Below are 26789 nucleotides of genomic sequence, written 5' to 3'. Positions count from 1 at the left end.
ATTGAGAAAACAGCGTCTGCAACAATATCAACAAGAAATATACGAACAAAAAGAGCTAAAGAAAAAAAACAAATGCTAAATTAGTAAATATACTGAATTCTACTTTATGCCACTAGGTGGTGATATAAGCAATTGAACTATAGGGAATAGTCAGGAAGTGACTCTGTTGCCTTAACTATTGCTTGTGTGTCCACATGGAGTCTGCACCTTGCTGCTCTTATTGAAAAGTCTAAAACCAGCCGATCTGATCCTCATCTATTCTACTTTAAGCATTACAAAGTGGTGACGAGGATGGGATAGCTACATGATCACAGTGTCAAAGATCAGCAAAGTTGGCAAAGGTCTTTGAGGCACCACTGCAGCCTGTGTCTCTACCTGAGGCCCCCTAGGGAAAGGTGAGCATAGATATATTTAGACCTTTCGAAACTGCAACTTGAGACTGCAAATTTGCCTTCTGAGGAGCATAAGCAGCATAAGCAGCATAAGCATGGCTAAACAACCTCAGCTTCGTTTCTGGGGGGCTTCACCCCACAGACCCCCCAACTATGGCCCTCTTAACTGCCACCATTTTAAGCATTTTCTTTATTTGCATTTCACATGCCTGGAAAAAATTCCTCAGCATGTCATTTAGAACCTTCAGACTTTTTTTTTTTTAAGTAAATGCTTCTGGAGAGCATTAGCATGGCTAAAAATCTTCAACAAATTAAAATGGGTGAAATACCAAGTGTTCCAAGACTTTTAAGGGCAATTGAGAAACACTTGGGCAGCATCTTACATCTCAATTAAGCAAGCATGAATCAACTGCTGCCTGCTCATGTTATGAATCAAAAATAACTGGAGAAACACGTATATATATAAGTCAACCCAAATTAAAGGAGGAATGCCACTGTTAACAACCTGGACCTCATTTCTGACATAAAATACGGCTGTTTACTCACCAATATAACTAGCAGTCTGTGGTTCAGATGACGTGTTCAGCTTCAAAGCTTGGTCAAACATCTTTCTTCTTCTACTAAGGTGGACTAGAACTTTTTTTTTGTGGAACACACCACCAACTGCTGTACAGGAGGGAGCTAGCAGTCGATATGTGTAACCAATTTCAAAAAGGCTCTTTTCACCCAGACATGCAGTGCCCTGACATGTCAATCATCGGGGTGGCACCTGGGGTGTCCATTCAGATTTCAGGGGAGTCTACTGCAATCCAGCTACACCCACGCCAGGAAGTGTTCAACATTTGACTTTTTTTTCCAATATTTAATGAGACAAACAAAAAGTTACACAGAAACCTTACAGAGGATTAAATACAACAGCAAAAATAACATGCCAAAGAAAAGGATAATTTAAAAAAAACAGATCAAAACTAGGGGGAAATTATAAAAAAAAAAATAAATCAAGAAGTATTCAACATTTCACATTTCCTGTTTCACTGTGGGCTCAAAATTTTGCACTGTCTGTTTCAGTGTGAACTTGCCACTGAATTCCTGCGAGATTCCACAAGATCCCGTCTACTGTCAATCCAGGAAGTGTTCAACATTTCACATTTCCTGCTTCATTGTGGACTCAAAATTTGACATTTCCTGTTTGGGACTCTGTACCATGAGCAAACATAAAACATCTAAGAAATCACTCTGTTGATGCACCTCTGGCAGAAATTACAGCCTCAAGTCTTCACTCAAGTTCCATCAAGTTGGATGGGGAGCATCGGTGGACAGCTATTTTTAGATCTCTCCACAGATGTTCAGTCAAATTCATTTTTGGGCTCTGGTTGGGCCACTCAAGCACATTCACAGAGTTGTCCTGAAGCCACTCCTTTGTTATATTGGCTGTGTCCTTAGGGTCACTGTGCTGCTGAAAGATGAACTGTCGCCCCAGTCTGAGGTCAAGAGCGCTCTGGAGCAGGTTTTCATCCAGGATGTCTCTGTACATTGCTGCATTCATCTTTCACTCATTCCTGACTAGTCTACCAGTTCCTGCTGCTGACAAACATCCCCACAGCATGATGCTGCCACCACCATGTTTCACTGTAGGGATGGTACCTGGTTTCCTCCAAACATGACACCTGGCATTCACGCCAAAGATCTTTGTGTCATCAGACCAGAGAATTTTGTTTCTCATGGTCTGAGATTCCTTCAGGTGCCTTTTGTCAAACTCCAGGTGGCATGCCATGTGCCTTTTACTAAGGAGTGGCTTCCATCTGGTCACTCTACCATGCAGGCCTGATTGTTGGATTGCTGCAGAGATGGTTGTCCTTCTGGAAGGTTCTCCTCTCTCCACAGAGGAATGATGGACCTGTGACAGAGTGACCATCAGGTTCTTGGTCACCTCCCTGACTAAGGCCCTTTCCCCTGATCAGTTGGCGGCCAGCTCTAGGAAAAGTCCTGGCAGATAGGAACTTGTTCCACTTACAGATGATGGCGTCCACTGTGCTCATCGGAACCTTCAATGCAGTATAAATGTTTCTGTACCCTTCCCCAGATTTGTGCCTTAAGTCAATCCTGTCTCCGAGGTTTACAGACAATTCCTTTGACTTCATGCTTGGTTTATGCTCTGACCTGCACTGTCAACTGTGGGACCTCATATGTAGACAGGCGTGTCTTTAATGTGACAGAAAAATGTGGACAAAGTGAAGCGCTGTGAATACTTTCTTGGTGCACCGTATATCCTAGTCTGTTCATTACTGTTTGAACATAAAAGCAATGACTAAGGAGTTAAAACCAGGATTTGGGGGTGGGGGGGTGTTGTGTACTGAAAGAATTGTGCTCTTCTGTTATCCCATTTATCTTATTAAAAAAATGACTTCTTACTGTAAGTTGGGACCAACACTTTTCTGTGCAGCGACACACCGTTTCTCCATGACTGCATGTGGGAAAGGAATGAAGCTAAGCCAGTGGAGATAAGACTATATTCAAACCAACGTTCTTCAACAGTAATATACAGTTATATTCTGTTATTTGGTTTGTTCTTGTTACTGTGGGAAATGGAAAATGTTAAAACCTTGAACAGCACACAGCATCACAGTGTGCAGCTTTTCAGTTATGAAGTTTATTGTGTGTCGCATAATGTTGACATCAATGTAATTAATATCTTATGTACTTTTGGGGCATCATCTGTATCATATTTGAAGAGAATAAAATGCTTTACAAAGTTTTTAAAAAAGTTTTAAAACTATCATAAGACCAATTATCTTGCAATAAATACTGTTCCAATAATTTTCAGTTCGATAACATTTTTTTTTTTTTTTTGCTGTAAAGTGAGCAAAGTTTGACGGTCAAAAACGTTTTTAAACTAAAATCAAACATTTTAGTGCATCTGTTGTGTATTTGTGGCAGACTGGCTGCTTTTCGCTTGCTGATGACATCATCTTTAAGCGCAAGACGTGATTGGCATTGTGGGTAGTGTAGTTCAGGTTCACTTTGGACGTTACACTGTTACCGTCCGCGCGACACGAACAAAACTGACTCATTTTAACATTATTTTATTTTATTTCTTTGTGGCTGACGGGATAATTTAATCGGCCAGCCTTGGTGGGGGGAGGAGCTCTCACGGCACAGCTGTGTGTACAGAGGGACTTTTCTTCACCGTTTTGGATTTTAAAAAAGGACACTTTATTTCTTCAGAAGAATCCCACTGAAACTAACAGGTAAGAATTTATATTTACTAACATGTTTACTCTGCCAATCACTGCATTAATGGACGTATTTTGATTATTTAAGCCACGTGGCTCAAAGGGTGTGAAAAAAGCAGCAGCTTTTTAGTTTGTGTATATAATACTGAGATAAACTGTGACTTCTAATACTGTGTTTTACTGCTTTTGAAAGATGATGACAGTGTTTGGGTTTTTTTTTTTATTCATTCATTTTTCATGCGTTCTTATGTGTTTGTGATCCTTGAATTTACCTAGCAGTGAAAAGTGAAAGTGAAACTGGTTTATCAGAAGCCGATAGTGTAATCTGATGTGGCCGCATGTGAATCAATACTAAAAGTTATCGGTTATCAGTCATCTGTAATAAAGATTAAACAATTTTAGCAGTTTATTGGTTTAGCATCATAAAAGATAACTTTTCAGTTGTCGGATTAATGGTTATCGAAGCTAACTTTGTGGTTAGCTGTGCCCAACACTGCATACATGTTGTTTATTAATTTAGACATCAAAATCGCTTTTGGGCATAATTTTAAGCTTTAAGGTTTAACACCCTTGTAACAATAACTATCATAAAACGTCATGCATTGGTTACAAAATCCATAAAAACATTTTATACTTCATGTCATACCTTCAAAATGACAAGGAAACGTACATTAATAGGAAAATCAAATGAAAGTTTGCGGTTGTGCTAAAAGGATGAAAGTGATATCAGGTGAAGAAAAGAAAAAACTGGCAAATCAAAGGGAAAGAATGAAAAAGTCATAATTCAAAAACTGGTGAAGAAAAAGAAGAGCTCCTGCAGGATAAAAGAGAAAGGGCATCCAAGCTGAGAAAAGAAAAGGTTAATCCAAGAAGTGCCAGAGAAAGAGCTGCTGACATCCTTCATTTGAAAGACAGTGCAACAAAAATATTACACATACAGAGGCTTTAACATAATAATATTAGTTCTTTCTCATTTTAATAGTTATGGTCAATAGTAGTATTTACTGTTATGGGTAGCTAACACACTAATAATAGAAACAGATAAACCTGGACACATCCACATGCTCATAGAAAATGAATGAAAGAATGAATTTCATAGCATGGACAAACACAAACCTGAAACAATTGTATGAGTCTCAATAGCATGATGCAAAAAAAGGTGTCAAAGCAGGTTTTTGACAAGAGAGCACCATCTAGTGGGCTCAGAAACAACAGAAAATGGTTCATGAAGCCTCATTTGACCATCACTACCACTACAGGACACGTGATTAAAAAAGTAGGTCATTCCGAATAGTTTGTTGTGGTATCAAGTGATGTTGGATATGGTGGATTTGTTGGATTGCGAAGGCTTTTGTGTTCATCCGTCCATCCATCTGTTTGTTCTCAGCATAAGTCCAGTCCTATTACTGCCAAAGTCTTCACATTCACAGGGAACATTCTTGGGATACAGACCTTGGACTGGTTCAAAGATGGCTGTTTACATACATGTTTCTCATATATTATGTAAAAGCTTGCGAGAAAAAAAAACACTTCTAAAACTGAACATGCTGCACAACACTTTGTGTGTAAATGCTTACATGAAATAAACACTTCTAAAACTGAAAATGTTGTTTGTGGAACCTAATAACACCTCTGGAGCAAAATCACGGATGTTAGCATGCATGCTAATGTTCGCTAACTCAAAGCTAACTTTCTATGGAGTGAAATTTTTCTCATTAATACCTGCAAATGCACAGAGGGTGATCTACAAATGAAGAGTTCAGATGCAACACCCAGTAAGTCCTTTTTTTTTTTTTTTTCAAATGGAGAAAAATGCAGTTGAAAATGGAGATTTAAAGGAAACTCTGCGGAAATGCACAGACTTTCATCAATAACATGAAAACAGTTTGGTCAAATTCTTTCATATTTTGCACACTGATGGTCCCCTTGACAGCCAAGTACGTGTTGGCATCATTGATTGATTGCTAGAGGGGCTTTATTGAACATCTAAAAATTGTATAGAAGACAATAGGATCTTAATAATTAAATTGCAAATTATAAAAAACACAATGCTCATACGGCCGAGGGTATTTTAGCATTACTTTATATTCTTAACTTACAGGATAGGGCTGCCCCTCTTTGACGCATAGATTAATTTCTCAAAAATCATTAGTTCAAAATATCATTTTTTTGCAAGCTATCTTAAAAACTGAGTTTGCTGTTCACAGTTGTGATTGCTAATGATGTATTCATATGATTAGTTATATAAAAAGCAATTATATCCTTTAAGAATGTAATTAAATTGAACAAAGAAAACAAAAGAGAAACTAGGACTGCAAGCAGTCATATACGGGCCCTCGTTCCGCGCGACCGCCTACCCAGGGCAGTGTGTTCTGTTGTGACCAGATGTGGGCATGTGCGTACAGGGGCAACCACTCATCCCACAGTTCAAATTTCAAGCAAATCACACAATGCATGAAGGAGTTATGACATGTTGATGGTTCATCCACTAGAGGGCGCTCAGTGTACAAACAGAGGGGCAGGGTGTGTTCAGGGGCCAACCGTCATCATACATGTGAAGTTTCAAGTCAATCAGGCAAAGCATGAAGGAATTATCATGACTTGATGTTCCATGGTGAAGGGTCAAAATGGCGGCACCATAGCGGCCACACCCTTCAACATAGAGAAAAGCTTTCGGTCAGTATCATCTTTGGATGCTGTCAAAGAAATTTGAAGTGCACTGGACAAAATCCCTAGGAGGAATTCATTAAAATACAACATGTGGAAATCATTTCAAAATGAGAAGAAAATTCAAAATGGCCGACTTCCTGTTTGGCGTAGACTCATGGTGCAAGAGACTTTTTTGTACGACTATGCAAGTCACACGTGTACCAATTTTCATCTCCCTACTCCAAAAAAAGCCCTATGGGAAGGTGTTTTTGAAATTGTCAAGGGGGCGCTATTGAGGCACTTTGCCCCGCCCATGGGCGAGGCCCCTATGAATTGTAGGAGGTTGTCATGCTTGACCTGTGTATCAATTTTCATGATGATATGACAAAATTAAAGCTGTCAAAAGGTAGAACGTAATTTCATGGCGAAGGGGCGATATTCGGTACGCCACCACACAGAAGCCGTTACTCGTAAGTTCACAGTGATCATCGCCTACGTTCACCAACTTGTTCTGCATGTTTTAGAAGTGGAAGGAAGTTGATGGTGTTAAGTATGTGACATCAGTACCTGTTTAAGCATGATGTTCCATCGCGAAGAGTCAAAATGGCGGCACCATAGCGGCCACACCCTTCGACATAAAGAAAAGCTTTCGATAACTTTTGGTCAGTATCGTCTGTGGGTGATATGGAATAAATTTGAAGTGCATTGGACAAAATCCCTAGGAGGAGTTCGTTCAAATACAACATGTGGAAATCATGCCAAAATGAGAAGAAAATTCAAAATGGCCGACTTCCTGTTTGGAGTACACCCATGGTGCAAGAGACTTTTTTGTACGTCTATGCAAGGCACACATGTGTACCAATTTTCATCTCCCTACTCCAAAAAAACACCTATGGGGAGGGGGTTTTGAATGATTCAAGGGGGCGCTATTGAGGCATTTTGCCCTGCCCATGGGCAATGCCCCTATGAATTGTAAGAGGTTGTCGTGCTCGACCTGTGTATCAATTTTCATGATGATGTGACAAAATTAAAGCCGTCAAAAGGAAGAATGTAATTTCATGGCGAATGGGCAATATTCGGCACGCCGCCACACGGACGCCGTTACTCGTAACTTCACGGCGTTCATCGCCTATGTTCACCAATTTGTTCTGCATGTTTTAGAAGTGGAATGAAGTTGATTGGGTTAAGTATGTGACATCAGGACCTCTTAAAGTAAAAATAGGACATTTCCCGCCACCACCAGGGGGCGCTATGGCGCAGGTTGGAACTTAAGATATGTAGACGTTCAGGGCAGAGCCCTCATCATGTCCAGCAAGTTTGAAGGATCTATGATGAAGTATGTGGGCGTGACAGCCGTTCGAAGTGAAATGGCATGCTCCCAAAAGCTCGCCAAAGTTTGACGACCCCTAGCAGCCACGCCTTTTGACTTAATTAGAATCTTTTGATAACTTTTGATCACCATTGTGTTGTGATGATTTTGACCAAATTTGAAGACGATCGGATGAAATCCCTAGGACGAGTTCGTTCAAATGTAAGTAGTGGAAATGGCCAAAAATGGCAAAAATGAGCTCAAAATCAAACTTAAAATCAAAATGGCTGACTTCCTGTCGATATTTCACCATGACAGTAAGAGACTTTTTCGTGCGTCCTGGCATGGTAAATATGTGTACCAAATTTCGTGAGGCTACGATGAAAAAAGCCCAATGCGGAGGGGTTTTTGAAAATTTCTAGGGGGCGCTATTTTGCGATTTTTGTGTGACCATGTGCGGCGCCCCCAAAATATTGAATTTCAGATCTGGCCGGATGACTTTGGAAAGTTTGGTGAGTTTTTGAGCATGGGAAGAGGCCAAAATTTCAATTTCAAAAGAGGCAATAATAATAATAATAATAAATAATAATAATAATAACTAGGACTGCAAGCAGTCATATACGGGCCCTCGTTCCGCGCAACCGCCTACCCAGGCCAGTGGGTGCCCTTGTGACCACATGTGGGCATGTGCATGCAGGGGCAACCAGTCATCACACAGTTAAAATTTTAAACAAATCACACAATGCATCAAGGAGTTATGACATGTTGATTGTTCATCCTTTAGGGGGCGCTCAGTGTACAAACAGAGGGGCTGGGTGTGTTCAGGGCCAACCGTCATCATACATGTGAAGTTTCAAGTCAATCAGGCAAAGCATGAAGGAGTTATCATGAGTTGATGTTCCATGGCAAAGGGTCAAAATGGCGGCACCATAGCGGCCACACCCTTCAACATAGAGAAAAGCTTTCGATAACTTTTGGTCAGTATCATCTTTGGATGCTGTCAAAGAAATTTGAAGTGCACTGGACAAAATCCCTAGGAGGAGTTCGTTCAAATACAACATGTGGAAATCATTTCAAAATGAGAAGAAAATTCAAAATGGCCGACTTCCTGTTTGGAGTAGACTCATGGTGCAAGAGACTTTTTTGTACGTCTATGCAAGTCACACGTGTACCAATTTTCATCTCCCTACTTCAAAAAAACCCCTATGGGGAGGGGGTTTTGAAATTTTCAAGGGGGTGCTATTGAGGCACTTTGCCCCGCCCATGGGTGAGGCCCCTATGAGTTGTAGGAGGTTGTCATGCTTGACCTGTGTGTCAATTTTCATGATGATATGACAAAATTAAAGCCGTCAAAAGGAAGAACGTAATTTCATGGCGAAGGGGCGATATTCGGTACGCCACCACACAGAAGCCGTTACTCGTACGTTCACGGTGACAATCGCCTATGTTCACCAACTTGTTCTGCATGTTTTAGAAGTGGAAGGAAGTTGATGGTGTTAAGTATGTGACATCAGTACCTGTTTAAGTATAATGTTCCATGGAGAAGGGGAAAAAATGGCGGCGCCATAGCGGCCACACCCTTCGACATAAAGAAAAGCTTTCGATAACTTTTGGTCAGTATCGTCTGTGGGTGATGTGGAAGAAATTTGAAGTGCATTGGACAAAATCCCTAGGAGGAGTTCGTTCAAATACAACATGTGGAAATCACGCCAAAATGAGAAGAAAATTCAAAATGGCCGACTTCCTGTTTGGAGTAGACCCATGGTGCAAGAGACGTTTTTGTACGTCTATGCAAGTCACACATGTGTACCAATTTTCATCTCCCTACTCCAAAAAAAACCCTATGGGGAGGGATTTTTGAAAGTTTCAAGGGGGCGCTATTGAGGCATTTTGCCCCGCCCATGGGCGACGCCCCTATGAATTGTAAGAGGTTGTCGTGTTCAACCTGTGTATCAATTTTCATGATGATATGATAAAATTAAAGTCATCAAAAGGAAGAACGTAATTCCATGGCGAATGGGCAATATTCGGCACGCCGCCACACGGACGCCGTTACTCGTAACTTCACGGCGTTCATCACGTACGTTCACCAATTTGTTCTGCATGTTTTAGAAGTGGAATGAAATTGATTGGGTTAAGTATGTGACATCAGGACCTCTTAAAGTAAAAATAGGACATTTCCCGCCACCACCAGGGGGCGCTATAGCGCAGGTGGGAACTTAAGATATGTAGACGTTCAGGGCAGAGCCCTCATCATGCCCAGCAAGTTTGAAGGATCTACGATGAAGTATGTGGGCGTGACAGCCGTTCGAAGTGAAATGGGCTGCTCCGAAAAGCTCGCCAAAGTTTGACGACCCCTAGCAGGCACGCCTTTTGACTTAATTAGAATCTTTTGATAACTTTTGATCACCATTGTGTTGTGATGATTTTTGACCAAATTTGAAGATGATCGGATGAAATCCCTAGGACAAGTTCATTCAAATGTAAGTAGTGGAAATGGCCAAAAATGGCAAAAATTAGCTCAAAATTGAAACTTAAAATCAAAATTGCCGACTTCCTGTCGATATTTCACCATGACAGTAAGAGACTTTTTCGTGCGTCCTGGCATGGTAAATATGTGTACCGAATTTCGTGAGGCTACGATGAAAAAAGCCCAATGCGGAGGGGTTTTTGAAAATTTCTAGGGGGCACTATTTTGCGATTTTTCTGCGACCATGTGCGATGCCCCCAAAATATCGAATTTTGGATCCGGCCGGACGACTTTGGAAAGTTTGGTGAGTTTTTGAGCATGGGAAGAGGCCGAAATTTTGATTTCAAGAGTGAGAATAATAATAATAATAATAATAATAAACAGCGCAATTACAATAGGGTCCTCATAGGACGTTGCCTACTCGGGCCCTAATAAAAATAATAACAATAATAATAATAATAATAATAATAATAATAAACAGCGCAATAACAATAGGGTCCTCGTAGGACGTTGCCTACTTGGGCCCTAATAATAATAATAATAATAATAATAATAAAAATAATAATAAACAGCGCAATTACAATAGGGTCCTCGTAGGACGTTGTCTACTCGGGCCCTAATAATAATAATAATAATAACAATAATAATAATAATAATAATAAACAGCGCAATTACAATAGGGTCCTCGTAGGACGTTGTCTACTCGGGCCCTAATAATAATAATAATAATAACAATAATAATAATAATAATAATAATAAACAGTGCAATTACAATAGGGTCCTCGTAGGACGTTGCCTACTTGGGCCCTAATAATAATAATAATAATAATAATAATAATAAAATAATAATAAACAGCGCAATTACAATAGGGTCCTCGTAGGACGTTGTCTACTCGGGCCCTAATAATAATAATAATAATAACAATAATAATAATAATAATAATAAACAGTGCAATTACAATAGGGTCCTCGTAGGACGTTGCCTACTCGGGCCCTAATAATGCAAGTTTATTGCAGGCTGTAAGATAAACAATTTCAACCATTTTTGAACTTGCTTGACATACAGTGATTTCTAAGTACAACAATTTATGTCATGGCATACCATTAAAATAACATTTCTAAAACAGCTCCAGAATGACCCCCTCCAATTAAAAAGTTGTTTGGGGATCCAGTATTAATTGTATATTCACAAACTGACCTCACATGCTGTTGGCTATTAACATATTGGGGGAATATGCAGGAATTTAAAAGAAAGCAGTGTCCATCAAAATAAACAAAATCCAAATTGCAGTATAGAGAAAAAGCTCGTTGCACATTAATTATTGTATGAGCCACTGAGCTGAGGATGTCTTAGTTAGCCAAAGTTAGTCCTTTGAAGAGTGATTTTCCTTTGTCTTTTGCTGCTGCTGCTCTCCCCAAGGAATCGATGAGAATGGACCTGCTTATCTTCATGCTTGATGTCATTTAGAATTTCATGAACAAACCTGTGGGTCTGGAGCTTGTTTGTTTTGAAGCGCGGTTTGGTCAGTGATGTATTATCTCAAACTGAAGTCGTATCATCCTTCAATGACCCAAAACCAAGATAACAAGTCTGAGCAGAGAGCGGAGAGACACAGCGGCTCCTAACAAAGCATAATTCAATCTATAGCTTGTTGATATCAGTGTTATTTTCTTTGCTCTTCCATTGTTTAGTCCCACATTGACACAGATTAGATCACAGTGTTGTAGCGAAAAAGATGATCAGAAGTCTTATGTTTTCTTAACTCATTGGTTTTGTGATTGTTTTGCTCAATGGTCCCTTTGAACCTGTGCTCTATTCTAACTCCGTCCTGTGAAGACCACAGAGGAAAAAAGCTCTTTAACCAGCTGTCATGGTTGTCAGTGACAAGTCAGAGGTCTGACCTCACAAGATTACTTTTGACCTGAAGCTGAACAGAGCTCTCAGCAACATGCTGCTGTTTTTCCATCCATGTTCACATGAGTAATGCTCTGGGTATATTAGTGATTCATGTGCTTGTGCGTAGAAATTGACTGGATTCAACCTTGGTCGTGTAGATTCTGTTGCTACTTTTGTGTTGTTAATATTTAAGTCAACATTACAAATAAATGTGTGTATGCAGCATCACAACTACAAGGTTAAATTAGGAAGTAAATCGGATAACCGTCTGACATTACAGGTGAAGACACATATCTCATATTTTAGTGAGACTTAAACTCCGATTAATATGTCTCACCTCTCAAAAATGCCTCTTGAAGAGGAAAAAAACGTATACAAATCACAATAGAGTATACGTTGCATGGTTTTTCCTCTGTAATATCAGCTCTTTAATTTGATATTGTTGTGCATTGTTGTAGTGAACTTTTCATTACCGGCATGTATTTATTTATTACTGGAGTTTATTTTATGAGCAGCACAGTAGTTCAGTGGTTAGCACTGTTGCATAGCAGCAAGAAATTCATGGGATCGAATCCCACCTGTTGCCTTTGTGTGTGGATTTTGGATGTGGGAGGAAGCCGGAACACCTGGAGGGAACCCACGCAACCACGGGGAGAACATCCAAAGACATGCAGGTTAGATGGAGTGGAAACTTTAAATTGTCTGTAGGATGAAGGTGTTAGTTTATCTATGTGTGTCTATATATGTGGGCCTGCAGCAGGACCGGCATCCTGTCCTGCTGTGATAGGCTCCAGCCCCCTGTGACCCTTAATTGGATTGAGTGAGTGAGTGAGTGACGAAGAGTTTATTTTGTTCACACTTTGATTTGTGGGAAAGGCCTGTGAGTATTACTAATCATTATAGTTCCCAGCTGGCTTGGGAAGGCTTTGGGATCCCCCACGAAGAGTTAGAGGACTTGACTGAGAATAGGGAAGTGTGGGATGACCTGCTTGGACTGCTGCCCCTATGACTCCAAACCCAGATGAATTAATATTATTATTAACAAACACACCCTGCAATAGACTGGCATCCTGTCCAGGGTGTACCCTACCTTACCCTATGACTGTTGGAATAGGCCACATTGACCACCTCTGACTGGGGGATCCTGAGGCGTTCCCAGGCCAGTGTGGAGATATAATTTCTCCACCTAGTCCTGAGTCTTCCCTGAGGTCTTCTCCCAGCCGGACGTGCCTGGAACACCTTCACAGGGAGGCGCCCAGGGGGCATCCTTACCAGATGCCCGAACCACCTCAGCTGGCTCCTTTCAACATGAAGGAGCAGCGGCTCTACTCCAAGCTCCCCACGGATGACTGAGCTTCTCACCTTATCTGTAAGGGAGACACCAGCCACCCTCCTGAGGAAGCCCATTTCATCCGCTTGTACCCGCAATCTAGTTCTTTCAGTCATGACCCAACCCCCATGACCATAGGTGAGAGTAGGAACGCAGAGTGACCAGTAGATCGAGATCTTCGCCTTTTGGCTCATCTCCCTTTTCGTCACAGCACTACGGTAGAGTGAATGCATTACTGCCCCTGCTGCGCCGATTCTCGGGCCAATCTCACGCTCCATTGTCCCATCACTCATGAACAAGACCCCAAGATACTTGAACTCCTTCACTTGGGGTAAGACCTCATTACCTCATTAGGCAATCCATCAGTTTCCTGCTGAGAACTATGGCCTCAGATTTAGAGGTGCTGATCATCATCTCAGCCGCTTCACACTCAGCTGTGAAATAATCCAGTGAGCGTTGGAGGTCACAGGCCGATGAAGCCAACAGGACCACATCATCTGTAAAAAGCAGTGATGAGACTTTGAGCCCACCAAACCGGAAACCCTCCTCCCCACGACTACACCTCAATATCCTGTCCATGAATATCACAAACAGGATTGGTGACAAGGCGTAGCCCTGGCAGAGGCCAACCTCCAGTGGAAACGAGTCCGACTTACTGCCGAGCACCCGAACACAACTCTCGCTTTGTGAGTACAGAGATTGGATGGCCCTGAGAAGTGTGGAATTCCTCCGCACGTCTGTCTTAATGTGCCGAAAAAGTGCTGATGTCCACGTCTTTTCACAATTCCTGTGCTAGTCAGACGACGTCCCGGATAAAACACAGCGTCCAGTTTGGAAATGAACGACACATTCCACTGTTACAGGAGTTTTTGTCATGGAAAGAGGAGCGGCGGCTTCGCGCGTCGCGGCGGTGCCGCATGGCGCACAGCAACGCCGTGATGAAGCCTCACGGGACATGTTCTGGCATGTCCAGGCACATCCACAATTTCTCGGATAATCACTCGATGGAAAAACCACTGACAGCTGTCTGAACGTCATCTCAAAGCCGTCCTGTGAGACCAAAATGGAGGTGGTTTTGTCTCGCTCCAGTAGCGAATCCATCGTGATGCACGAAGCCTCCGCTCGGCTTTCCATGACAAAATCTCTTGTTAAAGTGAAATCTGCCGGAAAATGGTTGATGTCCAGCTCTTGTGATAACCAGAGAAATGGCACACGATGGTCATGGATCCAGACAGCCATCCGTTTAGAAATGAAATGGTCGTTCAGCCTGTCGATGGCGGCTTCGGAGCGCGGCGCGAATGACGCAACCGACAGGCGTGGAAAAACTCATGCATGCGCACGAGGGTTCAAGCTTGTCTGACGCAATCACACGTGATTCAAATCCATATGGTTTTTGAAAAAAATAATAAGGTCAGATACTTTTCTAATAGACCTCATACTCCTGTAGCACCTCCCACTATCTTCCGGGGTACCCGAACATACGCCTTCTCCAAGACGACAAAACACGTAGACTGGATGGGTATACTCCCAGGCTTCCCCCTAGGAACCTTGTGAGAGTGAAGAGCTGGTCGGTTGTTCGACAACCGGGACGGAACCCACATTGTTCCTCTTCAATCAGAGGTTCGACTTTCCAGCACCCTGGAGTAGACTTTACCAGGGAGGCTGAATAGTGTGATGCCCCTGTAACTGTTACATACTCTGGTCATTTTCTGTTATTGTGTTAAAAAATGAAAATTTTAAAAATTCTATAACATCATTTGGGGAAAAATGCAAACAGCCTGTTGATTGTGTTAAAATTTCAAAAACTAGTTGTCACGATGTACGATGGGTCATTTCAATTGTGAGCAAGATTACATCAGTCCTACTGGCCCAATTGTGACCAAAATTAGCATATGCATTACAAAAATATTAATGGTTTTGGGGTCAAAGGTCAAGCAAGGTCAGTGGAGCATAGTTTGTTAAAAAAAAAAAAACTGTTGTGAGTGCAATAACATTTTTTAACTGCCTGATTGGCATCAGACTTGGTATGTGTGTTATGTATGTTGACCTCACAAAGGCTACTGAGTTTGGCATCAAAAGGTCAAAATCCCTGGAGCGTACTTTGTAAAAATATTGAGTACAATAATTTCCTCATTGTCTGATTGACACCAAACTTGATAAATATTTTTGGCATGGTGGTGCAAAGATGCCTACTGATTTTGAGGTCCAAAGGTTAAACTCACCAAACTATTTTGTAAAAGTCTTGCAAAGTCGTGCAGAAAAGCATCACTTATCAATGGCAAACTTATCAACAGGGGATACTTACAACTGTCTAATCATGTTACAGTCCACACAGAGCTGAGTTAAAATGAAAAGTAATCCTGTCCACAGAGCCATCCTGACCAGAGAGTGACCTGAGAATAGTCGGTAAACTCACCAAACTATTTTGTAAAAGTCTTGCAAAGTCGTGCAGAAAAGCATCACTTATCAATGGCAAACTTATCAACAGGGGATACTTACAACTGTCTAATCATGTTACAGTCCACACAGAGCTGAGTTAAAATGAAAAGTAATCCTGTCCACAGAGCCATCCTGACCAGAGAGTGACCTGAGAACAGTCGGTAATCCAACATTAAGTGATGTTATGGCTGTAGTTCCATTAAATCATGTTGGTGACACAACTGTTTCATTATTTCTTGGACATAAAATTTATATTACCAGTTTAACAAGAAAATGCTCAGAAAGGATAGATGGAAGAGGAAGCACTTAGTGGAAATATCTATTTCTCATGCCAAAATCAAGTCCAGTCTGTTTCCATCACGATAAAGGGATCCATACACAATTAAACCCCAACACTGCCTGAAATGTGCTGCTAAAGGATCAGCTGGTTTATTGATATGTATGTCAAAATCCCCACAATCAGAACCTCATCAGCATGTACAAGTAGATCTGTAATACATTCACGAACTGAAGGGTACAATTTGAATTCTGAGTGAATGTCAATGCTGTGCTTTCCTGAGCATGGTCCAGCACACGGGTGTCAGGGTTTTGAGGACCCCAGCCTGGTTGTCAGCCAGGTTTGAGGGTGGTTCCAAAGTGTGAAAAATGGCACCAACTCATGACCACAGAGATGATCTAACCTTCATGAGTGACACAGATGATGACATCTTCATGAATTATCACATGCAGACTATGCAGAGAGGTAAATTTAGAATAGTGGTGGTGGTGGTGCAGGGTGGGTGGGGGGAGTCACTGCAATGGAGGTGAATTTGGGTTATGGCAAACAGTTTGTTGCTGTGTGATTTTTGCATATGTTTCAGCTGTACTGCTTTTTATAAGACACTAAGCAACAGTGACAGTTAAAATATTTCTAGATATTTATTTAAAATATTAATTTACAGTAAGTTAAAATACTGTATACTGTCCATAATATATATTAAATCACTAATATTTATGGTTTTACAGTTTTGTGTGTATTTTGGCAGTGTTTGAACAGCTTTGAAGTTGGAAATCATCAGCCGTACCTGATATAACACTGATAGTGTTCATATTTGGTCACACATTAAGATACTGCATCAGACAGAGGATCCTCTGGTCTGAAGCCCAACACTTAACCACTAGACCATCACCTCCCCGGTAAAGGTGATCTGTCATTTTATTTATTTTGTTTTGTTCAATAAGAAGTTGTAGTTTTAATATAAACAAGAGCAAATGTCCACCAATCCAGATCCAGATCACCTCCAAAATTCAGCGGAGTCTTCCATGCCCTAATATCAATGCAAATTTGGTGAGAATCTGTAAAGTAGGTTTGATGTAATCCTTCAAAGCCTATATAAAGTGAGATCTTGAGCCAGAATCCAAATCTGGATCACCTCTTAAAATCAATGGAGTCTTCCATGGTCAAATAGTAAATCTGGTTAGTTTCTGTTGTCATCAGTTTTTCCACAGTTACTTTGAAAAGTTACTTTATATGCAGTTACTTCATTAGCAGCTGCAGACAAATTGTCTGCAACTGCTGAATGTAACTAATAACGTAACTAGCAATGTAAGTTGGTTATTTTTAAGATTGAGTCAGAAAAGTAACTATTAGTTACTTTGCTGATTACTCAATCTTAAGAGTAACCGAGTTAGATTCCTAGATACCTTATTAGTTACATTACTTATTAGTTACAAGTTGTCGGGAGCTGCTAATAAAGTAACTGCATAAAGCTGCTAATGAAGTAACTTTATAAAGTAACTAAAATAGTAACTAATAAAGTAACTAGTAATAATCTAACTTGGTTATTTTAAGATTGATTACTCAGAAAAGTAACTATTACTTACTTTGCTGATTAGGTACTTTGCTGATTACTCAATCTTAAGAGTAACAACGTTAAATTACTCGTTACCTTATCAGTTACATTACTTATTAATTACAAATTGTCGGCTGCTGCTAATAAAGTAACTTCATGAAGCTGCTAATGAAGTAACTGTATAAAGTAACTAAAATAGTAACTAATACAGTAAATAGTAGTCTAACTTGGTTATTTTTAAGATTGAGTACTCAGAAAAGTAACTTACATACTTTGCCGATTAGTTACATTGCTGATTACTCAATCTTAAGAGTTAAATTACTAGTTTCCTTATTAGTTACATTACTTATTAGTTACAAGTTGTCAGCAGCTGCTAATGAATTAAGTGTATAAAGTAACTAATAAAGTAACTGCATAAAGCTGCTTATGAAGTAACTGTATATAGTAACTAATAAAGTAACTTTTCAGAGTAACTGTGGCAACACTGGTTGTCATTATGATTTAAAAAGAGTAAAAACAGTTGTTTGAAAATAAATGGCTTTACCCAACCACTAACCATGAGTGAAAAAAGTTATTCATATTCTCTAAAAAAAAAAATGGCCAAAAAATCCAAACTTCTGCCACAGTATGTAAATGTTTGAGCACAACTGTACATAACCCTGAAGAAGGAAAAGGCATTCCGTCAGTAATGTCTGCCAGACTGTGTGACGTGATCCAGATTAAGTGATTTATCTCTTCCCATGTGTGTCACACTGATGGCCAACCCGCCTTTGAAAAGCTGTTAACTGATGGGCCGGGATGGGGATCTCAATCTGATTGGTTTTAAGCACATTTTGATTTTACTACATAATTGGAGAAGGAGAAAGAAAGCGAGAGCCCAGTAATGAATTATGGGAGACAACTGAAGTGGCTTTTTCCCCTTTTATAATGGTGTTGAGCCCGATAAAGAATCTAAATGGACGTCTTGAGTGGAACTTTGTGCTAATGGAAATGGCTGATGTGTGTTTCACTTTCAGCTTATGGATGTGAGAGAATGCTGCTTATTTGCTAATTAACTGCAAGTAAATAAGTGGGAAATCTATTATGGAAAAACAAAACTCCCACTGATATAGTTTATCTTATGGCACAGAGAAATGGAAAAACAGAGGTTGGAAAAGCAATTCAATAAATAAAACATTTTATTTCAGGCTAATTGCCTTTTACTGCTAAAGCATTTTCAATTTGATATAATATAATTATGTGAAAGCTCAATCTTAAAGTGGCACAAACCCAAAACGTTCCACCTCTTTTCCTGAACCGGCTTAATAAGTTGTGTTTTATGTGACGTCCCGGGAGGCTGTGAGTGAAAGCAGTATCACTCCATCCATGAATAAATCACTGCAACCCGAAAGCTATCAGTTAGTGGTCTGCCAGGAGAAATGATTATGGGATTAATGTTTGGGGAAAGTGTGTTTCGTCACCAACACTGACACAAGCGATTAACGTCACATAAAACCTGCAACAAGAAGAGACATGCAAAGAAAATTAGAAAGCTGTGGGCAGCCGAAGTCCACGCAGAACTTGTTTAGGGAAAGTGATCTTAGCTGGAATGAGCAACCTCTTCATCCACCTGCTCCTCGGGTATTGGCACCGGAGCTGCACATATCATTCCTACTCCTATAAGAATAAAAAAAAAATTTAAAAAGCCTTAAAGCCGATGTCAACCTCAGACAAAAATGCATTATGTCTTGACATTTCTGTGTGAATATTTTTACCTGCATTGCCAGAAGTGGAGCCGTTCTAGGAACCACTTGACTCCATGTGTCTCTGTCAGGATCTCATATTCAAATCACATATACAGACGCTGTGTGGTTAGTGTTCAGCAGTCACAATTTTTAAACGTCGTTCTGTTTTTTATTTAAAAAAAAAGCAAAGCTCTGTCTATGTAAGGTGATGTTACTATTTGAATATTTTTGGAGTTTGTACTGCAACCTGGTCAAATTCTTGGATATACTAAAGTGACAAGTAAATTATGTCATTGTCCCACATCTATTGTACAATTTTAATGTCAAAATAAGATTATTAATTTGTTTTAACATCAAAGTACTTGGCAAAATCTCCTAAAATCAAATGTTCCTGATTAAAGTTTTGGGACATTTCCAGAACATGCTATATGTTCCAGCTGAAAGTTATAGATACATTGCCAGAATGTCCCAAATGTCTTTGAGTACATATATATATATATATATATATATATATATATATATATATATATATATATATATATATATATACGAGGTCTGTCCAAAAAGTATCAGACCTTTTTATTTTTTTCAAAAACCTTATGGATTTGAATCACGTGTGCTTGCATGAGCCAACCTTGAACCTTCGTGCGCATGCGTGAGTTTTTTCACGCCTGTCGGTTGCGTCATTCACCTGTGCGTAGGCTTTGTGTGAGCACTGGTCCTCCCCCCTCGTTAGATTTTCATTGCGAGGAAAATATCTGAACAACTGGAGAAGCGCTGAATCAAATTTTTCCAGAAACTGTGAGAGACAGCCAGGTGGAAACCATTCAGAAGATTCAGATGGCTTTCGGTGGCTTTTCAGTCGAGTGAGTATCCGAGGAATTGTGTAAGAGCTGGACATGTCACAACATGTCCTGTGAGACTTCCAACTTCTGCACGTCTTTCATTACAAAATCTCCTGTAACAGTGGAATGTGCCGAAAAAGTGCTGATGTCCACCTCTTCTGCAATTTCTCTGGTAGTCAGACGACGTCCTGGATCAACACAGCGTTCACTTTGGAAATGATCTGGTCGTTTCAGCCTGTCAATGGCCGCTCGGAGCGCGGCGCACCCTCCGCCATTGTGCGCCATCTTTAAACCGGTTGTAACACTCCTTAATCTGTGTGATGCCCATACTATCATCACTGAAAGCCGTCTGAATCTTCCGAATGGTTTCCACCTGGCTGTCTCTCACAGTTTCCTGAAAATTTGATGCAACAAAGCTCCAAATGGTTCCACCTCGCAATGAAAATCCAACGAGGGGGGTGGACCAGTGCTCACACAAAGCCTGCTCACAGGTGAATGATGCAACCGACAGGCGTGAAAAAAATCACGCATGTGCATGAAGGTTCAAGGTTGGCTCATGCAAGCACACATGATTCAAATCCATATGGTTTTTGAAAAAAATAAAAAGGTCTGATACTTTTTGGACAGACCTCGTATATATATATATATATATATATATATATATATATATATATATTGTTTGAGCTGCTGCCCCCGCGACCCGACTCCGGATAAAGCGGAAGAAAATGGATGGATGGATGGATGGATATATACACCTTAGACCATCAAAAGCCTGCCCTAAAGTCCAGCGCTGTATTGTGTTGTGCATGTGTACATAAGCGGCTTCACAATGCACATACACTCTACCGGCCTATTGTCACCAGTCACCTGCTATTGTGTAATATTACAAAGACAATGTGCTGCAGGCACAGAAAGAAAAAAAAACTGAGTAAGAGGCTGAGTACTAAAGCCCCCCACAGTCAGAGACAAGCAGCAATACTACATATATGCCTCAAATACACTTCCAAAGTAAATTAAAAAAAATTACCATCAAAAAATGAGTGAAACCTGGTAGCAAAAATAAATAAATAAAACCCTCCCCTCACTTTTCATGCTTCACCTCAGGGAGCCCTGGTGCTTGTTGTCCATTGTGGATATAAATCTCATAGCAAATGATTTTAACCCCCTTTTTTTTACCAATTGATGATTTTTAGAAAATTCATCATTTGTGCACAGTTCATCCTCAAAACACTGTTGTAACCTGCCCAATAGTTTTGTCAATATTGGAAGGACATTGACTGATTTTGAGCCAACTTCTTTTGCTGATCTTTCAAGATGGTTCTAAATGCCAAGAATAATGCTGTTGATCCATTGCTCTTGGAGTTTTTCACAATATTGTTTAAACTGGTTATTCTCCACTGGAGTATCTCCAGCCATGTTTAAGTCAGCAGTTGTGAAACCTATTCTTAAGAAACTGGGCCTAGACCCAAAGACTTAGCCACATAATAGACCTGTGTCTAATTTGCCATTAATATATATATAATATACATGCCCGTATATAGAGGGGGTTCTGCTGAATTTTCTGCAGATTTTTTTCTAATCTGGATATCAACGTTACGTATTTTCTTTTCATTGATAATAAGCAACAAGCACTAACTGTTACACAGCTATTACCACACACCCTCAAGTTTCCTATCCTCCTCTGATATCAAACAGATTAGTAGGCTTGTAAATACCCATGTAGAGACACAATTACACTTGTCTGATTTGTAAAAACATGTTTGTATGTATAAGATGAGAAATAACGGGAGCTTCTCCTTCCTGTTGCAAATACTGTAAAGGTGCAAATATTCGAGTGGGATTTATTATGCAAATTTCGCGAGTTAAACAAGGTTGCCAAATTAAATACCGCTATTTTAATACATAACGTACATATACGTACATATTCATAATGTAAACGCGAATATTAATACCGCTAAATATGAGGTCTGTTAGAAAACTATCCGACCTTTTTATTTTTTGCAAAAACTATATGGTTTTGAATCATGTGCACTTGCATCAGCCAAGCTTGACCCTTCGTGCGCATACGTGAGTTTTTTTACGCCTGTCGGTTGCGTCATTCGCAACTGACAGGTAGGTATAAAGTTTGCATTAATGTTATCTTGGTTCTTCCTGGGTGGTTCTTATGACAACTGATCCAATCCCAAGCAAGGACTATTTGTATATAAAAATGTATTTCCTAAAATGATACATTTTGGGTTTCAAATGAAATCTATGTAGCTTTTTACCCCTCGAAATCCTCAAAAAGCTTCTGCTTCGGGGGGCTTCGCCCCCTGAGCCCCCCATGAGGGCGTTGCCCCTCGACCCCACCGGGGGCCCTGTGGCCCACTGGACCCCCAACTCAAGGATTTGAACCCCCCCTTTCACATTCCTATATACGGCCCTGATATATATATATATATATATATATATATATATATATATATATATATATATATATATATATATATATATATATATATATATATATATATATATATATATATATATATATATATAAAGCAAAGTTAGAGAAAGCTATTCACATGTTGAAATATTTGTGTGAAAACAACTTATTTGAGTCATTGCAGTGGCTGTTCAGAGTGTGTTGCTCTGTGTTGGACACAAACTGCATCAGTGTTATCGTTGTTGGAACTCAGCGCTGTATATCAGCGCGGAGTCTTGAGCTCTTGCTTGCCTCTACTGGTGTTTTATCACTTCCTGTTCCGGAGCACAGCGGTGTTTTGCTGTATCTGTTAGCTGTTTAATCTGCGCAGTTAGATTGATCTAGTTAACTAGATAACGATTTGTTTCACAGTGTAATCTTCACGTGCCTTAACTAAAGCACTCCCTCTGCTGAATCACCTCTAAATTATTTACACATTATTCACTTCGTGAAGTGAAGATTTAGAATATTGTCTCTCCTGCACTTTTCTGCTCTGGGTGTGAAATGTTTAGTTATTCCTCGGCCTCCTTTAGCAGTAATGGTACTTGTAATAAGTGTAGCTTATTCGTAACTTTGGAGGCCAGGCTGGGCGAATTGGAGACTCGGCTCCGCACCTTGGAAAATCCTACAGCTAGCCAGGCCCCTGTAGTTGGACCAAGGTAGCTTAGCCGCCGTTAGTTCCCCTCCGGCAGATCCCGAGCAGCCGGGAAAGCAGGCCGACTGGGTGACTGTGAGAAGGAAGCGTAGTCCTAAACAGAAGCCCGGCTGACAAAGAGTCAGAGCTCTATTGAGCCGAGTATTCCTTTAACTTTAACTAGTAATGACTTCATGACTTTCTTTGCTAATTAAATTTTAACTATTAGAGAAAAAAATTACTCATAACCATCCCAAAGACGTATCGTTATCTTTGGCTGCTTTCAGTGATGCCGGTATTTGGTTAGATGCTTTCTCTCCGATTGTTCTGTCTGAGTTATTTTCATTAGTTACTTCCTCCAAACCATCAACATGTGTATTAGACCCCATTCCTACCAGGCTGCTCAAGGAAGCCCTACCATTAATTAATGCTTCGATCTTAAATATGATCAATCTATCTTTATTAGTTGGCTATGTACCACAGGCTTTTAAGGTGGCAGTAATTAAACCATTACTTAAAAAGCCATCACTTGACCCAGCTATCTTAGCTAATTATAGGCCAATCTCCAACCTTCCTTTTCTCTCAAAAATTCTTGAAAGGGTAGTTGTAAAACAGCTAACTGATCATCTGCAGAGGAATGGTCTATTTGAAGAGTTTCAGTCAGGTTTTTGAATTCATCATAGTACAGAAACAGCATTAGTGAAGGTTACAAATGATCTTCTTATGGCCTCAGACAGTGGACTCATCTCTGTGCTTGTTCTGTTAGACCTCAGTGCTGCTTTTGATACTGTTGACCATAAAATTTTATTACAGAGATTAGAGCATGCCATAGGTATTAAAGACACTCCGCTGCGGTGGTTTGAATCATATTTATCTAATAGATTACAATTTGTTCATGTAAATGGGGAATCTTCTTCACAGACTAAGGTTAATTATGGACTTCCACAAGGTTCTGTGCTAGGACCAATTTTATTCACTTTATACATGTTTCCCTTAGGCAGTATTATTAGACGGCATTGCTTAAATTTTCATTGTTACGCAGATGATACCCAGCTTTATCTATCCATGAAGCCAGAGGACACACACCAATTAGCTAAACTGCAGGATTGTCTTACAGACATAAAGACATGGATGACCTCTAATTTCCTGCTTTTAAACTCAGATAAAACTGAAGTTATTGTACTTGGCCCCACAAATCTTAGAAACATGGTGTCTAACCAGATCCTTACTCTGGATGGCATTACCCTGACCTCTAGTAATACTGTGAGAAATCTTGGAGTCATTTTTGATCAGGATATGTCATTCAATGCGCATATTAAACAAATATGTAGGACTGCTTTTTTGCATTTGCTCAATATCTCTAAAATTAGAAAGGTCTTGTCTCAGAGTGATGCTGAAAAACTAATTCATGCATTTATTTCCTCTAGGCTGGACTATTGTAATTCATTATTATCAGGTTGTCCTAAATGTTCCCTGAAAAGCCTTCAGTTAATTCAAAATGCTGCAGCTAGAGTACTGACAGGGACTAGAAGGAGAGAGCATATCTCAACCATATTGGCCTCTCTTCATTGGCTTCCTGTTAATTCTAGAATAGAATTTAAAATTCTTCTTCTTACTTATAAGGTTTTGAATAATCAGGTCCCATTTTATCTTAGGGACCTCATAGTACCATATCACCCCAATAAAGCACTTCGCTCTCAGACTGCAGGCTTACTTGTAGTTCCTAGGGTTTGTAAGAGTAGAATGGGAGGCAGAGCCTTCAGCTTTCAGGCTCCTCTCCTGTGGAACCAGCTCCCAATTCAGATCAGGGAGACAGACACCCTCTCTACTTTTAAGATTAGGCTTAAAACTTTCCTTTTTGCTAAAGCTTATAGTTAGGGCTGGATCAGGTGACCCTGAACCATCCCTTAGTTATGCTGCTATAGACTTAGACTGCTGGGGGGTTCCCATGATGCACTGAGTGTTTCTTTCTCTTTTTGCTCTGTATGCACCACTCTGCATTTAATCATTAGTGATTGATCTCTGCTCCCCTCCACAGCATGTCTTTTTCCTGGTTCTCTCCCTCAGCCCCAACCAGTCCCAGCAGAAGACTGCCCCTCCCTGAGCCTGGTTCTGCTGGAGGTTTCTTCCTGTTAAAAGGGAGTTTTTCCTTCCCACTGTTGCCAAGTGCTTGCTCACAGGGGGTCGTTTTGACCGTTGGGGTTTTTCTGTAATTATTGTATGGCCTTGCCTTACAATATAAAGCACCTTGGGGCAACTGTTTGTTGTGATTTGGCGCTATATAAATAAAATTGATTGATTGATTGATTGTATTTGACACAGTTGATCACGATGTCCCATTGAATAAGGTTGAGAATTATTTTCGTATCTCTGGTACAGTGACCTCATGACTGAGGTCATATTTATTGGGTCGATCCCAGTGTCCTCATCGCCCTTAACTGGAGTAAGCACGTATAGAAAATGGATGGATGGATCTCAGTCTAGAGGTGGGTCAAAGGCACTGTCAAATCATTCTCAAGTCATCAATCAGCAAGTCTCCATTCATAATGACCACCAATTGCAAGATGACTTGAGACTTGACTTGGGACTTGCAGATTGGTGACTTGACAGCAACTTCATGCCACCTCTATCTCAGTGTGTTTTCAACAATGTGTCATCTGGATTTGCCACTATTAAGCATGGTGTATCCCAGGGATTAATTCATGGCCCATTGTATTTTTCCCTGTATGTAGTACTACATAGAAAAAAGTCTGTTGGATTTACATGATTTAAATATGAAAATTAGTTGCACAGCATCAGAATGTGTCCAAATAACAGTTTCTTATGTTTGTACTTGAGAAAAATAACTAGTCATGTTTCCTTTTTCAGTGCATCGGGTAAGGTCTTTCATGGGTTTGGGCTGAACTTAATTATTACACAGTCAATTTGCTGTTGTATTTGCCCGTGTTAGGTATTGGATAGGGCAGCAAGGTGGCTTAGCGGTTAGCCCTGGTGACTCGCAGCAAGAAGGTCATTGGCTCGAATCCCACCTGTGGCTTTTGTGTGTGGAGTGTGCATATCCCCCCCGTGTTTGCGTGGGTTCCCTCGGGGTGCTCCTGCTTCTTCACATATCCAACGACATGCAGGTTAATTGGACTGGAAACTTTAAATTATCTGTAGGTGTGCGTGTGGGTGTGAATGTGTTTGTTTGTCTATATGTGGCCCTGCGACAGACTGGCATCCTGTCCGGGGTGTACCGTGCCTCACGCCCTGTGACTAGTGGGATAGGCTTCAGTAAGTAGTTGAAGGTGAGTGAGGTATTGGATATAGTATGATGCCCATATGTTGCATATGAAAACGTTGAGAACAATCTTTGAATGTGAAACATATATTTGGCTTAGAACACTGTACAAAGGTATAATTTGTTTCAAAAACTGAAAGTCCACAAAGTCTTATTCTTCAGATCTTTAGTGAAAATACACCTTGATTCATGTTGATGAACTGTTTGGTGTTTGAAATTGGTTGACCAAAGTTTTAGGTTGGCACAAGTCATGGAATACAGTATATGAAGAAAATTCTAAATCAGTGTATA

The sequence above is a fragment of the Thalassophryne amazonica genome, chromosome 9 (genome assembly GCF_902500255.1).
Source record: "Thalassophryne amazonica chromosome 9, fThaAma1.1, whole genome shotgun sequence".
NCBI classification, from domain to species: Eukaryota; Metazoa; Chordata; class Actinopteri; order Batrachoidiformes; family Batrachoididae; genus Thalassophryne; species Thalassophryne amazonica.
This window is presented reverse-complemented; position numbering follows the sequence as displayed.